This window comes from Prionailurus bengalensis, chromosome B2 (genome assembly GCF_016509475.1).
Source record: "Prionailurus bengalensis isolate Pbe53 chromosome B2, Fcat_Pben_1.1_paternal_pri, whole genome shotgun sequence".
Taxonomy (NCBI): Eukaryota; Metazoa; Chordata; class Mammalia; order Carnivora; family Felidae; genus Prionailurus; species Prionailurus bengalensis.
Window position 1 is genome coordinate 21,197,769 of NC_057349.1, and position 6,029 is coordinate 21,203,797.

Sequence of the window (6,029 nt, forward strand, 5' to 3'; positions counted from 1 at the left end):
CCACATATGAGTAAAATCATGTGATATTTGTCTTTCTCAGACTGACTTATTTCACTTAGTATAATACACTCTAGTTCCATCCACATTGTTGCAAATGGCAAGATTGCATTCTTTTTCATTGCCGAGTAGTATTCCATTGTATATATACACCACACCTTCTTTATCCATTCATCGGTCAATGGACATTTGGGCTCTTTCCATAATTTGTCTATTATTGATAGCACTGTTATAAACATTGGGGTGTTCTAAAGCTAGATTTTTCAACCCCAGCACTTTTGACATTTTAGGCCAGATAATCCTTTGTTGTGGGGGCTGCTCTGAACATTATTAAGATGTTTACCAGTATCCCTGGCCTCTACCCACTAGATGCCAGCAGCACTCTCCCCAGCTTGTAAATTGTGACAACCCAAGGTCTTCAGACACTGCTATGTGCCCCCTGGAGGTAGTGAGTAGGGGGGTAAAACCTCCCCCCACACCAGCTAAGAACCATTGTTCTGAAAATATTCAGGGGCACCTAGGTGGCTCAGTTGGTTGGGCAGCTGACTTCGGCTCAGGTCATGATCTCACACTCTGTGAGTTCGAGCCCCGTGTTGGGCTCTGTGCTGGCAGAGCCTGGAGCCTGCTTCAGATTGTGTGTCTCCTTCTCTCTCTCTGCCCCGGCACCTCTTGCGCTCTCTCTCTCTCTCTTTCAAAAATAAATAAACATTAAAAAAAGTTTTTTTGATGAAAATATTCATTGGAATTCAATACTACATATAATTCATATTTTGCATATTTTGTTCCTAAATATTGTCTCAAAGATTTCATGTCTTCTTAATAGGTCTCCCTTGTATTTTTCTGCTCTTCTCCTGTCCTTGGCTTCCTGAGCCTTCATCAGATAAACTTTCCAGGCAATTTCCAGAAGGCCTGGAAGGCCTAGCAGGGAGCATGGAGATGGAAGGTCCATGAGCGTGATTCTAGGTGGGTGGGGGTACAAGTGGGATATGCCATTGTTGCTGCCTTAACTACAGCCCTGGCTTGATCTCTGTGGGCATCCCACCAAAGCTTATGTGGACGTCATAACAGCTCAGACATTATTCCAGCAGTTCCTTGTAGGAAACAAATGCCTAGGGGCACCTGGATGGCTCAGTTGGTTGAGCGTCCGACTTTGGCTCAGGTCATGATCTCACGGTTCTTGAGTTCAAGCCGCGCATCGGGCTCTGTGCTGACAGCTCGGAGCCTGGAGCCTGCTTCAGATTTGTGTCTCCCTCTCTCTCTGCCCCTCCCCTGCTCACTCTCTGTCTCTCAAAAAGAAATAAAGATTTTTAAAAAAATTAAAAAAGAAAAAAGAAAACAAATGCCTAATCTTTAATGGTATTGACAAACATAAAACATCTCAGCCCTAAATGCAATTTGCCTAAGGGCAAAGCAAGACTCTGATATATTAGCAGAAAAGACAAATTTAGAACACATGAGATAAGTATGCCGACTGGAGATGTTAGTCATCTTTACTCCATATGTATGTGGGACTTCATGGTGCATATATTTATGAATATGAATATATGTGGTAAGAAAATATTGTTTCACTTCCTTGGATCAAGTTTAAGAGGACAAGTTGCACAAGATTGCCCATGGCCAGCTTCTAGTTGACCCTCAACCATGATGCCTAAGAACTCTACCACTGATCACTTACTATGTACCAAATGCTGTCCTAAGTGCTTTACTTGGGGTGTCTCATTTAAGCCTTGCAATAGCCCTAAGAAGTGAGTATCACTGTCCTCTCCATGGGACAGATGACAAAGGCTCAAGTTGGTCAAGTAATCTGACCAAGCTCATATTTCTAGCAAGCCATGAAACAGGATTTCAAACTCAAACAGTTTGTCCCCAAGGGGTGTGTGTGTGTGTGCGTGTGGATTTTTTTTTAATTGTGGTAAAATATACATAGTATAACATTTACCATTTTAGCCATTTAAAGTGTGATAGTTCTGTGGGATTAAGTACATTTACATCATCATGCAAACATCCCCATTATCCATCCATGGTACTTTTTCCATCTTTCCAAACGCAATCATTTTACCTATTAAGCACTAACTTCCCATCACTCTCTACCCCCAGCCCCTGACAACTACCATTCTACTTTCTATCTCTGTGAATTTGACTACTCCCTGTAAGTGGAGCCATACAACGTTTGTCTTTTCATAACTGCCTCATTTCACTTAACATAATGCCTTCAGGGTTCACCTAAGTTATAGCATGTGTCAGGATTTCGTTCCTTTTTAAAAAAAAAAATTTTTTTTTTATTTTATTTTGAGAGAGAGAGACAGAGAGGGAGTGAGTGCACAGGCTGGGGAGAGGGGCAGAGGGAGAGACAGAGAATCTCAAGAGTGGAGAATCTCCACTGAACGTGGAGTCTGACGCGGGGCTAGATCCCATGACTGTGAAATCACGACCTGAGCTGAAATCAAGAGTCTGGCGCCCAGCCAACTGAGCCAGCATCCCTAGGGTTTCTGTCCTTTTTAAGGCTGAATAGAACTGCATGTATGGACCACATTTTGTTTATCCATTCATCTGCTGATAGATACTTGGGCGCTTCCACTTTTTGCCTGTAAAAAGTGAATAATGCTGCTATGAACACGGGCATACAAATATCTCTTTGAGGTCCTGCTTTCAATTCTTTTAGATATATATCCAGCAGTGGACTTGCTGTGGTCATATGGTAATTCTATGTTTAGTTTTTTCAGGACTCATCATACTAATTCTGCAGTGGTTGCACCATATTCTTATATCCCCATCAGCAGTGCACCCTGGTTCCACTTTCTTCACATCCTCTCCAACATTTGTTTTCGTTTTTGATGGTAGCATCCTGGTGGATGTGAGGTGTGACCTTAAGGGTTTGAAAGTTAGTTATATGCCAAGTCTTTCCCTTCTAGAACTTTTCTTCTTTTTTTTTAAATTTTTTAAGTTTGTTGATTTATTTTGAGAGAGTACAAATGGGAGAGAGGCAGAGAGAGAAAGGGAAAGAGAGAGAGAGAGAGAGGGAGAAAAAGAGAATACCAAGCAGGCTCCACACTGTCAGCACAGAGCCTGATGTGGGTCTTGAACTCAGGAGCTGTGAGATCGTGACCTGAGCCATAGTTGGCACTTAACCAACTGAGCCACCCAGGTGCCCCTAGACCTTTTCTCCTTAATTCAATAGTAGTTGCATGCATGTGTGCATGTGCGCGTGCACACACACACACACACACACAGTGGAAAGATCTTGATCATAATACTACCAGTAACTCATGAAGATTCTTGGCCATTACACTCCTCACTGCACTCAGCTTGGTTTCTTTAGCAAGCTGTTTAGGAGGATGGGAGGGCAGGAATGGATAATATAACCACCACCCCCCAGCCTCTAGCCTCCTGGCTGTTAAAGTATGCTTCTTCCTCTTTTCTCTCTTCTACACTCTCAGGGTCCTCTGTAAGCACTTAGGAAACAGAAAAGAAATACATAAATCACATTTCAAGAGACATCAGCTTATTTTGATTCCATTAATTTAATGGGAATGACTGCTCAGGAAACCTGTTCTGACTTGATCAAGGGAGCTTGGTGTAGGCAAATTCTCCACCTGGCATACAGAACTTGGGCAAAAGGTGTGGCTGCCAAGGGAGACAGGAATGACTCACACTGCTTACGACTCAGCAGGGGCCCTACCCTAGACACGTCCCTTTCTCCTCCTCCCTGTTTTTCCTCTGTCTGTTCCATGCTTCCAGGCCTTCCTTGCTTCCAGGCATCCTGGGAAACAGTGGCTGAAATCACATGGTGATGAATCATAACCCATCTGAACACTCAAGTGAAGGCAGTAACAATGACTCCTGAAGTTTCAAGACCCAAGGTCCCAACTCCCAGGCCATGATAGTTTCAGAGCACCTCTAGTTCAAAGGCCTCTGGCCAGAGCTGCTTGCTCAAAAGGGAGGATAGCTCTGAATCTGGACCAAAGCCAAGTTCATTCAGGATGCCAAAGAACTTACACAGTGAGTGAGGTCTGTGAATCAGGCTTTGGGTGTATCCTGGCAATTAAAAAAAAAAAATCATCCAGTGTTGGAATCACAGAATTGTAGCATTTGAAGTCTGAAGGGACTTTTAGATCTATCATATCAAAGAATTTCAGGATTTAAACAATGTATATTATTGATCTTATCCAAAATTGTATTGCAACTGGCTGGTACTATCTCACCAGAACCCATTGCTAAATTTTTAGGAAATTTATGAACCAGTTGACTTTGGTGGGATATTTACACCAGAGAAATTAACAAGTAGTACAAATCAGGGCTTCCTTTTTCCCCCTTTCCTCTTCCACCAAGAGTTGATTGTTAAAAATTTACTGGCACATCCTCGATCCTTTTATTTATGGATGAATTGAGCCCAGAGAGGGGAAATGACTTACCTAGGATCATACTGTTAATTAGTGTCAGAATTTAGACTCCAAATCTTTTGCATCCTATTTCCGTCAATGGCTATCGAAAGCATAGCTCTGTCACCCAAGACCCAGCATCCTGCCCAAAAATAGAGCCATGAAGATGTTACCGCCATAACCACAGGGAGTAAGAGACAAATAGTTATCTTGAAAATAAGTTGTCAGGGGAAAGAGACTGCCTGCTATTTAGACCCATCCTGGAACTTTCTCTAGGGGTGGAGGCTAAGTAATGAGCACCGTTCTTGTCATACGTATGTGGAATGCAACAGGGAGACTGGACACAGTCTCTTCTTTGTAACAATCTCAACAAGAAGAGGCTTGGTAGTCCTGGAAGAAAAAGTGGCATGTTTGGTAGATTGGGGGTAAACAGCCTGACTATAAATAAGAAGGGATTCAGATCTGTAGCCTGAAAAGCCATCACCGAGTACGCGTTCTCAGATTTGCTCTACTGTCTCTTGTGATGACTGTGGTTCCAAAGCAGAAACAAACGAACATCAATGCTTGCACCTGTTTCCCTGGTGTGACTTCCTGTCCTTGCCCAGCAGAACTCAAAAGTCCTCATTTAGGACTTTCACAGGATGGCAGAAGTAGAGAAAGCAGGGCCTGCTACAAGCCAGGTGAGCAAGCAAGGAGAGGGCAGATGGAAAAGATGGAAACCCTGCCTGGGCTGCACCTTCCAAGTGAGCCTCCAGAGCTGGTGCTCAGAAAGGCAGAGGGGTCCCCAGTCCACAGAGGGGAATGAGTCCAGAAGGAACAAGGAGGCCCTCTGCTTCTCCCTGGCTGAACCACCTGGACTAGCGACTGGAGCAGGGAACAGGAGCAGCCATAGTGTATGGGATGCGGAAGAAAGGCGGAATCCTAACATTTCCAAGGCAGGAGAGAGAGAGTCAGATGTCTTTCTGGTTTTCATTTCCTCCACACTCTGAAATCCCTTACAGTTGCTCTGGTCAACCCTGCCTTACTACTGGTGCCTTTCTCATCATTTTCCAGAGGCTCTTTGTCCGTCCTGGCCTCCTCATCCACGACAACGTTTGCTACAACATTGACTCTGAGAGAAACCTGCCTTCTGATCTCAGACACTGCAACCCCCACCCGATTATTTTATCCTTTATAAGGCTGCAATCTCTTTAATCCATCACTATACTCTTGGCCATGAGTAGAGTCAAGATCTCATCTGAAGAGTGATATGATTCCTAGTGTCACTGACCAGGACAAGAGGTCACTTGTGATGGGTAAAGGAGAAGAAAACTCAGGCCCTGGGCGGGTGGCCTTCTTGTCCAGATTTCAGATACCATGTGTGTAAGGAGGGCAGAAGAAAATCAGTCAAGTGGAAATAGCCAATCAAATCCTTGGAAGAGAGGAGCCCAGACAGGGACCCAAAGAAGCCATACCACCTTTGAGGACATGGTAGGGCCCTATTCCCTTTTGGAATGAAACCCATGAGTCCCTCAGAACAACCTGGCTGTGCTAGGTGAGAACCGAATACCTTGCAAATCCGTTATTTGTTGTATTCTCTTTTGGTCTCTGTTAGTACTTGGAAGACTCTTTTTTTTTTTTTTTTTTCCAACAAATGTCTCATTTATTACTGAA